Source organism: Pistacia vera, unplaced genomic scaffold (assembly GCF_008641045.1).
Source record: "Pistacia vera cultivar Batoury unplaced genomic scaffold, PisVer_v2 Contig146, whole genome shotgun sequence".
Lineage (NCBI taxonomy): Eukaryota > Viridiplantae > Streptophyta > Magnoliopsida > Sapindales > Anacardiaceae > Pistacia > Pistacia vera.
In genome coordinates, this window is record NW_022195532.1 from 676,400 (window position 1) to 688,040 (window position 11,641).

At 33.1% G+C, this 11,641-nt stretch overlaps 1 long non-coding RNA gene across 5 annotated transcripts; it reads left to right on the plus strand.

Moving 5' to 3' along the window:
* Positions 1-7,500: 7,500 nt before the first annotated feature.
* Positions 7,501-11,019, plus strand: LOC116123903. Of its 5 annotated transcripts, none has more exons than XR_004127111.1 (7): positions 7,501-7,855; positions 8,109-8,272; positions 8,424-8,564; positions 9,239-9,308; positions 10,140-10,275; positions 10,381-10,478; positions 10,958-11,019. It is a non-coding gene; the product is annotated as an uncharacterized LOC116123903 (long non-coding RNA). The 5 variants fall into 5 exon arrangements; XR_004127109.1 differs by having other exon boundaries at positions 8,424-8,516; XR_004127108.1 differs by lacking the exon at positions 9,239-9,308 and adding an exon at positions 9,740-9,809 and having other exon boundaries at positions 8,424-8,516.
* Positions 11,020-11,641: the final 622 nt, after the last annotated feature.

Sequence of the window (11,641 nt, forward strand, 5' to 3'; positions counted from 1 at the left end):
GTATATTGTTGATCTACTTGTCAAGACACAAATGCAAGATTCTCATGCATGTTCAACTCCAATGATTGTTGATATCAAACTCTATTCTACAGTTAGCCCTTTATTCAAAGACCCTAGTCTTTATAGGAGCACCATAGGAGCCCTTCAATACCTTACCCTTACTAGACCCGATATAAGCTGTGTAGTAAACAAACTAATTAAGTCAGTATCTTCAAGCTCCTACTGAGCTTCAATGGCAGGCTTGCAAAAGGGTTTTAAGGTATATAAAAGGCACTTAGTACTATGGATTATAGTTCAGACCAGCAGCATCTCTTAGCATTGAATGTTATACTGATGCGGATTGGGGTAGTAGTTTGGATGACCGAAGGTCTACAAGTGGGTATTGTGTGTTCTTTGGTCCTAATCTAATTCAATGGAGCTCAAGAAAATAGAAGGTGGTTGCTCTTTCATCAATTGAAGCTGAGTATAGGGCATTAGCTAACACAGCCACTAAAATTGCATGGCTGCAAAGAATGTTTTCAGAGTTAGGATTAAACCTGAAAACTCCTCCTGTTATTTGGTGTGATAATGTGGGTGCGGGTGCTCTTGCTGCAAATCCTTTTTTTCATGCACGAACCAAACACATTGAAATTGATGTTCACTACATCAGGGATCAAGTTCTTGCAAAGAAGACTGCAGTTCAGTATGTACCATCTCAGCTACAAATAGCAAATGTGCTAACCAAGGCCTTGTCAGTAACTCAATTTCAAGAACTGAGACAGAAATTGAATGTTCTTGCCATGCCTGTTGTTGGTTTAGAAATCACTGCAGCAAAGTAGTGCAGCAGATCAGTTGTAATGGTGTTGTTAAATGAAGATCTTTTTATGCAGTTTTGATGTGGTAATGCAGGAGCAGAAGTAGTGCAGTAGCTTAGAGCTTTGATGTAGTGATGCAGAAGTAGTGCAGCAGATTACTTCTTGTGATATTGTTAATGCAATATTTTTATGCAGCTTTGATGTGGTGATGCAGAAGTAGTGCAGCAGATTACTTGTTGTGGTGTTGTTAATGCAGAATCTTTATGAAGTTTTTGTTATGGTGTTGTTAATGCAGAATCTTTATGAAGTTTTGGATTGATGCAGAATTTTTGATGATGTAGAAGTAATGTAGCAGGTCAACTGTTATGGAGTTGTGAATGCAGTCTTTATGCAATTTTGGTGGTAGAAAAATAACGCAGTAGATAAGAAGTAATGCAGGGAGTTGTTAATACAGTTTTTATGCAGTTTTGGTGGTGCAGAAAAATAATGCTGATGCAGTTTTGGTGGTGCAGAAAAATAATGCTAATGCAGTTTTTTATGCAGTTTTGGTGATGTAGAAAAATAATGCTAATGCAGTTTTTATGCAATTTTGGTGGTGCATAAAAATAATGCAGCAGATCAGTAGTGTTGATAATGCAAATTTTGTTTTTGGAGATTTTATGCAGTTTTGTTGGTGCAGAAGTAATGCAGCTGATCAGTAGTGTTGATAATGCAGATTTTGTTTTTGAAGATTTTATGCAGTTTTGTTGATGTAGAAGTAATGCCGCAGATTAATAGTGTTGATAATGTAGATTCTGATAGAAAGCAGAATCAGTTTTTTGCGGGGAAATGTTGAAGATATAATGGAGAAGAGAAGCAGCTTAGTTTGAGGGGAAATGTTGACCAAAGATTCATGATGCTAACTGCAAGTTCTCAAAATGTGAGGACCTGACTGAAGTTTCACAAACGATGTCGTTTCACTTTAGTTGTAAAAGTCTTCTTCTCAAAACGATTGTTCAGTGTATGAGCTACTGTAACTTTACTCTTCTTCACTTACTCTCTTACTTATTTTCTTCAAGTATATAAGCAGCCACAATGTATTGTAACATGCACCAAACCTTGTTTGTGGCACATGCGATTCGTGTACACCCTGATTGATAATAGTAAACACGCAAACACAAAGAGTAAAAAAAAAAAAAAAAAGAAATGCATGCGATTTTACCTTAATTCACCTCATTAATATATATGTTCAACTGATTCAATATTATTAAAATTGCCCCAAAAACCATCTCAATATTATTCTTGCGTGAATATGAAAATGTGTCATCACTTCACCAATTCAACTCTTATCTAATTATATTAATAATTCTCACCACAACTCAACTGCTCTCAATTTCAGCCCATTTATTTTCCTCGTATTGCCCTACCTGTCCTCTTCTATTTGGGTGTTAAACGAATGAGTCGATTCTATAATGTAGGTGGTGGGTTTAAGAAGCTTCTTATTAAGATTAATTAGTCCCGGTATAATTCTTTCGCACATTGGATGTGTTCAACCACTCAGTCAATGCCAAATTTAACGTAATAGAGTGAAATTAATCCTTTATATTTGTATCATAATGTTGGATCACATTCACGGCCCCCCAAAAGTCAAGAAAATGTAAGATAGAACATTATTATTTAATTTACTAGTGAGATTTGGTGCTGGCTAGGGTAAAACTATAAAGCCAAAGGTAAAGATGATTATAATGCTTTTAGATCGCGACACTGAGTTTATTAAAATCATATAGGCTGACTACTTCTACTAGGATTCCGAATTGAAATTACTCTTTATTAGAACAAAAAATAATGAGGGCATCATAAAACTCTTTCATTTTCAGGGGCCCAATAGAATTAGGTAATTACAAGTGTCATCTTTAAATTCTTTCATTTTCAGTTAACAGCTACCGTTTGGAATTTGCTCTCTCCGGTTCACACCACAAGAGGAAGATAGGACCATCCTATGAATGTTGTGCTTTTAAAGGGTTTGTTGTAAGTTCTTTTATCGTTGTATTTGATGTGATATTAATTTTTATATTTTATTTATCTTTTGTCTTATTGTTTATATGTTAATATAATAACAAAATGAAAATAATGATTATAACTATCAAAACATACGAAGCTAACTTTTTTAATTTTGAAGTGATATAGGGGTGTTTGGTTATCAAGAATATTGGAAAAATCCCAGAAAATCAAAAGATGATTTCAAATTTGCATATAAGTAGAAAAACATAAAAAACTATATTACATAATGTTTATTAACTTAAATCAAAGCATTACAAATAAATTTGATTTCATGATTTGTACATAGAGGAAATAAATTAGGAAATAAACTATATTAGTACTGAATTTTACAAAATACTTCAAATAACATTTGAATAATGCCTTCATCTATCAGAGATTTGACAGTTCCAGGTGAAACTGCTGTCCATGTGACCATCAGAAACAAGAGTTTTAGAACTTTTAAAGTATTACTTGGATGGACTCTACACTTCGACAAAGAACGGATCCTAAGGTGGGAGGACGAAGGTGGTAATAATGCTTTGATTGCTTTGATTTAAGTCAATTAATATTATATAATATGTTTTTATGATTTTCTACTTATACGCAAATTTGAAATCATCTTTTTAGTTTTTGGGATTTCTACGATATTCCTGAGAACCAAACACCCCCATAAATCACTTCAAAATTAAAAAAAGTTATCTTAGATCTTTTGATAGTTATAATCATTATTTTCATTTTGTTATGATATTGACATATAAACAATAAGACCAAAGATAAATAATATAAAAATATCACATCAAATACAATGATAAAAGAACCTACAACAAACCCTTTAAAAGCACAACATTTATGGGATGGTCCTATCTTCCTCTTGTAGTGTGAAGTGTGAAGCGGAGAGAGCAAATTCCAAACGCTAGCTCTTAACTGAAAATGAAAGAATTTAAAGATGGCACTTGTAATCACCTACTTCTATTGGGACCTTGAAAATGAAAGAATTTTGAAGATGCTTAGTATTTATCATTCTATTAAAGAGTAATTTCAATTCAGAATCCTTGAACCGGTGCAGGGCCGAGCGCCCTATCCCAGTCCTGTGTCTTTGCCCAATTCCCGTGTCACTACCCACGAAGTTATTGTCGGGTAATGTGGGACGGCCGCTAAAGCCACTCAAGTTATGATGGAGCTGTGTGGACTTTTATTATATGCTTTTACACTGGTAATGAAGTCGATGTCAAGCTCATGACATCAGATAGAAGACTTTCTCTTCGAGCGAGAAACTAAGTGAGGTTTCACCATATCTAATTTTCCCTATAAATATATGACAAATGGTTTTATATGTTACTCATTATTGCGCTAAAATTGCTATTTGACTTCTATAACCGAAGCAAAATTGTAAATTAGACCCTTAGGGCATGAATGAGAGCTTTGTTTTAAAACTCAGATCGGACTGGCCAGTTCGATCGTCTGACCGGGACTAGAACCTTATTCGTTTCGAGTACATCCTAAACCTAGTTATAGCAGTTGGATTAAATTGACCCAAGGTTGAACCAGTGGAATAGTGCCGAATCGTCGGTCGGACGATTGGATTGGGTGGTTGAATTGGTAACGTCAACATGGCATAATAAAATTTAAAAAATCTAATAAATCTCCAAAGTAATTCTATTCAAATCCAAAATCTAAATAACAATATAACATAAATAAAATAAATCCAAAATCCAAATTTAAAGATGAAATGATAATTAAAATAAATTCAAAATCCAATTCAAATCTAAATAACAATATAACAATATTGTACATGAAACTATAAACATTAAAATTGAAATTAACAAACTTTGACATTAATAACATTATACTTGAAATTTTTAACATCAAACTTGATACTCTTAATATGTAAGTTATACCAAATTAAATTTTAAAAATATATTTTTTTATTCTAAAAAATTAAAATAATTTAAGTATTAATTTAAAATATTTTTTATTAAAATTTTTGGGACAACCAGTTATAAGCAAAATTTGATTTTGCGTAAGGTAGCAAAATCCCAACATGTCATTAGAAACCTTTGACACGATATTGGAATGCATTAATAGTTCTTGAAACTAAAGATAACATAAAGAGTAAACGACGTATTCCCACGCAAGGTTTGACGAAATCCTAAGTTGGTATCCCAGGTTACATTTATTCTAGATTTCCACCCTTAAAATAACAGTGTTAGCAATTTTTAGGGTTTAGATGGTGCAATTACCATAATGCCCTTAACTCTATATTAATAAATTATGTTTTAACCCCTAAATTAATAGAATTATAAAACTTACCATTTTATTTTCAAATTATGTCAAAAACACCCTCAGTCACTACACACCCTCTCGGAAACAGGATCGGGTTGTTTTCGATGGCGTCGAACACCCTAGTCACCTCCATCACCTTCCCCGTAGTCCATCATCCAAAACCCCTCTGGTTCCCGACTCATTGGCCCTTCCAATCGCTAGCACTGTTAGGCTTAGGGTTTCAGTGTTCTTTGTTGGATTCTGATTGATTCCGACCGCGAAAATCCAATTGGACACCATCACTACATCCGTCGTCTCCAAATCTATAAAACCCTTATGTCCCTAGCAACTATTTCGTCGTCGTTCACCGGCCAAGGGTTCGTGTTCATCGACCTTTTTTGGTGAAGTGATGGACGATAAACGGTGAGCTACCGTGGCTGGGAAGGTTAGGGATTTGATAGGAGAGGATGCTAGGAGTCCAATGGTGGTGGTGGTTGGGGTTGTCGCTGTTCAAAACAGTTGAAAACGGGAAGAAAAAAAACCAGTCTCATGTCGCGGTTGTCGTGGCTGACGACTAGCGAGTGATGAGGGGTTGTGAAGGGTATGGTTTTGTAGAGGGGAGGATGGGGGTTCAAATGGTGGTGACAAGGGTGATTTTGGGTGGATGAATCGCCAAAAAAAGGGCAAAAAAAATCAGGGACGCCATCTGCTAACGTGCACTGAAGGACTATTAAAGGCAATGGTCTGCTAACACGTGCCGCCCACGTAAAATGACCAATTTACCTCTTTACTGTTACATCAAACATTTTTTCATCACTTTAAGGGTGAAAATCTAGAATAAATGTAGCATAGGTTATCAATTTAGGATTTCGTCAAACTTGCGTGGGAATATGTCGTTTACTCTAACGAAATTAAATATATAACATAAAACTCGAGTATTCTAACATCAAATTTGAAACTATAAGAACTTGATACAAGAGACATTTAAATTGAAACAACTAACATGTTACTTGAAACATTTAACATAATGAAAATCTGAAAAGATAGATTGATATTATTAACATCAAATGTGAATTTTTTTACATTACACTTGAAATGAAAAGAGTTTGACTCTAAAAACTAGAAATTCAAAGCTTAAAACATTGCACTTGAAACTTTTACAAAATTATTAACGCAAAATTTAATTTATTATTAATAAAATCATTTTCTTCATCTCAAAAAATTAAACCTAAAATTAATTTTAAATTTATTATTTTGAATAAAAATTTAATTGAAAAAGAAACTAACCTATATGAAATCTTGAATATATTACTTAACATACGCAACATAAAACATGAAATTATCAAAACGTGAAACTGAAGGCCTGATATTTTCTAAAATCATTATCTGCTTGCTCCCTCTGAAAATTTCCTGTATTTACCAGCACTTGGCTTCTGTAGGATGAAGGATGAAATTTTTTGGTGGGATGGATTGGAATAATTCATCAATAAGAATCTTTGCCTTTTCATTTTCTTTAAATTATAAGTTTATAACTTGTCCTTTTCTCATGAAAAATAAAGGTCGTGAAGCTGATGATTATATACATGGGAGTAAATATAAAGAACCGTCAAGGTTTGACAGCTTTAGACATCTACGATCGCATGGATCGGCCGAATCTAGAGGTTGGGAAAAGTCTATTTGGTTCTAAGGCTAAAAGAGCTTCTCCACTCCATCATGTTCCTAATCCTGATCATAACTTGAGTAGCAACTTCTACCTCAAAGGAAAAACCACTTCTTGGACTTTTCACTTTTCACTGTCACTTATTGCGAAATCCATCTTTGGCAATAAGATGAAAAGGAAAAAGAAAAAAAAAGAAAAAAAGAACATTCCTAAGAGAACTACAACAAAAATGGTCTACGGTAATACTGGACAGTAACAATTTTCCTTAAAGTGTTACTGTAGACTATCTATAGTAACATATTGCTGTTAAAATGTTACAATAACTATTTTTATATGTAACACTTTAACTTTTTGTAACACATTTTATATCAATGATAACTCTTTTTTGAAAAATATTATTAATACTGGAACTACAGTAACATTTTTAAAGTGTTACAATAGACGTAGTAATATAGTAGCTTTTTTATAATGTTACCATATAATCAAAATACAGTAACATTTTATAAGTGTTACCATAAACCCAATTATTTAACAAGAAACAAAATATCATTCCCGCCAACATGAAATGAGGTTGATTTTGTCTCATTTTTATTGTTTAGGGGTCAATTTATTATTTGGGTTTATTTTGTCACTTTACAACACCCAAATATTAACGGGGAAAATAACACTTTAATACCGCCAACCCAAAATCCTTAATTAAACAAAATTGTTTTAACCCTTAAAATTAAAAAAAGTTAGAAAAATTCTCCATTGCATCGTCACTGATCTGATACACAAAATTTCCAAAAGTAATTTTATGCTAAGGCAACGTAAATTTCTCTCCACTTCTCCACTCCGTTCGCCTCTTCTTCTCCATTTGTTTGCCTGAAATCTGGACTTCTGCACTCCGTTCGCCTCTTCTTCTCCATTTTAGCTTGAAATATGTACTTCTCCACTCCGTTCGCCTCTTTTTCTCCATTTGACGCCTGAAATCTAGACTTCTCCACTGCGTTCGCCTCTTCTTCTCCATTGTACGCCTGAAATCTAGACTTCACAACTCCGTTCCCCTCTTCTTCTCCATAGTATTACTACTTGCTTTCACAATGAAGTCAAGAGAGCTTTGAAGAAAAGCACTTAATTGGTAAACATTCACAATCACTTTCTTTCAATTTCCTTGTTAACATTGTTGTGAAACCTAAAGACCGTGATTAAATTTATTATTCACAATTGTTTTTTATTCTTTTTTTGCTTGCATTTGTCTAGGGTTTCTGGGTTTTTCTTGAATTGTATTGTGAAAACTGGAATTGTATTGTAGTGGGTTTTTCTTGGCTAGTGATTATCATGAGGACCTTATACTTGATAAATAATAGCTGTAATTTGTCTTGCAATTCTAGGAATCCTTCATTCACTTGATTCGTGGAATGAAGCTTTGAATGGGGTGACTGCTATTGTTCAATTTCGTATTAACCCTTCAATAGAGAGGAATTCTAGGAAACCTTCTTTCACCGGATTCATGGGAATGCAAATATCAATGCAATTAGTGCCGCTTCAGAAAAAGGTATAAATATATAGTTGTTTACACGTATTAACACTTATTTAAATCTTGAATTTTTCTCAAAGACTGGGTTTTTCGAGGGCTTTTTTCTTGGCTATTAATTCAGTAATTTGACTTTTTTTTTTTTTTTAATTTATCTCTGTGGGGGTTTTAGGTGAAACCTGTGTTGGATGAAGAGAAATCCAAGGCTATCGGCGTAGTCTTTAATAATGGGCGTGTGAAGAAGCGACCTGCAAAATTAGCGAAAGTGAGTTTCAAAATTTCTTGGGCAAGACTTATTTCACAGTATTCGCAGGTGCTTTTCTTTGTTTTCTTGATCTATGGTATGTTTGGTCATTTGTGTAAAGATTAAAAACAAGACTAAAAGGTATTCGTAGACATATTCAACATATTAATTCGTCTTCTTTTTTAGTCTGAAATAACCATTGTTACTCTTGTAAATTCAACTGGAAATGGAAGGTTCTTTGACTGAATTTTTTTGATGTTGGCTCTACATATGGTGGGTTTGTTGGTAATTGCTAATAAGAGGTTGCTAATTGCATACAAGTGAGGGATAGTGTTCCAGTGGCAACTTGGCCAGCGTTTATGTTCTTAAAGAAAAAGAAGGCTAGTAAAGTTGTGGTATTTGTTAGAAAAGTAGCTGAAATGATTGTTTCTTTAGGACTTTTAATGTGCTCTTTAGTGAGGCCTCCTACGTTTGGATCAGGTTTCAATTTGCATAATTGGTAAAATTCTTATTAAACAATTCAAGTGCCATATAGTGAGTTTGTGACCTATCTATTTCTTTTATCTTTTTTTATTGGTAATGTTTGCATGTCAATTTTTAAGGAGTATATTGAATATTTGTAAATTGCTTCGTCATGTCAATGAGTGAGGATTGCTAATGTTTAAGACAAATTCAGATGTTATCTGTTTTTCTTATCAATCATATATTGTTTCTAGTCCTTTGAAGTATTGCGTTCATTACAGAATCGTCACATGAACATGCGTGGTGCTGTTTTTACTGTTGAAAGTTCTTGAGAATGGGTATAAGATGAAGGTATAGTAGACTTCTTTTCTGTGCTTGTGCCTTGAGTGACTTCTTTTATATTAAGTCATTNAAAGAAGGCCAGTAAAGTTGTGGAATTTGTCAGAAAAGTAGCTGAAATGATTGTTTCTTTAGGACTTTTAATGTGCTCTTTAGTGAGGCCTCTTGCGTTTGGATCAGGTTTCAGTTTGCATAATTGGTAAAATTCTTATTAAACACTTCAGGTGCCATTTAGTGAGTTTGTGACCTGTCTATTTCTTGTATCTTGTTTTATTGGTAATGTTTGCATGTCAATTTTTAAGGAGTATATTGAATATTTGTAAATTGCTTCGTCATGTCAATGAGTGAGGATTGTTGATGTTTAAGACAAATCCAAATGTTATCTGTTTTTCTTATCAATCATTTATTATTTCTAGTTCTTTGAAGTATTGCGTTCATTGCAGAATCATCACATGAACATGCGTGGTGTTGTTTTTACTATTGAAAGTTCTTGAGAATGGGTATAAGATGAAGGTATAGTAGACTTCTTTTCTGTGCTTGTGCCTTGAGTGACTTCTTTTATATTAAGTCATTAAACGATAATTTTAGCAATGCATCACTTTTTAAAACCTACTGCTAGAAGTGTTTGGATCTGTCAGGGAAATCTGATCATTTGGCTGTCTCCTTGATAGCATTGCTAGTAAACTATTTTCTTTTTTATCATATCTATGACCACATAGGTTTTAATCCTTATTTTCAGTTTAGATTGCTTAAATGTTCATATATTTAGAATGATAGATGACTGCTATATTGTTTTTATCTTATAACTCTGAAACTAATTACCAATGATGAATTATTGGTTAGTAAATGCAGCAAACAAGATTTTCCAGCCTCCATACACTATCAGCAATGGGTACGAATCACACCCACCTCTCTGTCTCGAATTAAGCCAGCCCCAGCCTAAAAAAAATGAGATGCTACCAAAATCAATGCAACTGGGGTAAACTTTTTTCCTTGATACACATGTAAGTTATATATAATTTATGTTTAATAAGTTTATTAATTTAATTCAACCTTGTACATTTTTTTTCAATATCTGCAACAGACTGCAGCTGCATTAACAAAAAGTTGACAACTAGGGAAGCACATCACTCCTTACTCTATCAATAACTTGCCCCACAGTTCAAAAGTCAAGCTTGATCAGTAAGCTTCTGCTACTAAATACAAGTAAAATTAAGCTGCAGGATCAATAGATTTAGCATGCAATATTGTATGAAACAACCTCTATATTACTGTAGAACAATCTGCCATGGTAGTTTGCAAACTGCAGTTTGCAATTTTGCAGTTGGCATTTTTGCAAACTACAATCTGCATTTTGCAAACTGTAGTACGCAAATAGCAGACTGCCGTTTGCAGTCTATAAAATTGCAGTTGGCATTTTTGCACTAGTGATTGTGAAGTTGAATATTTAAACATGTTCTTTTAAACCTGCATGGTGCCATTTTTTAGAACTAGTGATTGTGAAGATGAAGATTTAATCATGTTCTTTTCCTCTTTCGTTTGCATTTAATATTTGGGGCGCTTTTGTCTTAATCTTTTCTTGAATTTACAATATATATGTGTTGTCATCTTTGAGAATATACATGGGAATTGAAGATTTTTTTGTATTAATGGTTTTGTAGGTTGTGAAAATGCAAGAGTACTTTTTCGGTAAAGCACAATTTGGAATGGAAGATGGTATGCATGATGGTTTTTGTTGTTAGAATTTTTTTGAATGATTGGAAGGTATTAACTATTGCTCATAGTTAATTTTCCAATCATCTAGGTGTTATAATGTAAAAATGATAGGTGCATATTTGTTAGGCATATATAAAACTTTTTGTATATGAAGGTTTATATGTTACAAAATGTGATATGATATATGAAGCATATTAGATTTCATGGATGTAAAGGATGTTGGGTGCCTATTATTAGGCATATGTGCAAACTTTTTGTATATGAAGGTTCACCATCAATGAAATTTAATTTGGAAAATTAGTGTATCATTATTTATAATTTGTATTATTTAAATAACAAGTATAACAGTTTTATATATGCTATAACAGACACATTGATACCACTTTCAAAATGTTATGGAAAAATAATTTTGTAACATTTACTAAATGCAATGAATGATACTTTGGTAGCACTTTTAACATGTTATTAAAATCTCTTCTGTAGCATTTTAACAATGTTACAGAAAACTAAACTGTAACAGGTTAAGAATGTTACAAAATACTTATTTATAACATTTTGAGATATTGCAGAAAACTACACTGTAACAGGTTAAGAAAGTTACAAAACACTTATTTATAGCATTTTGAGAA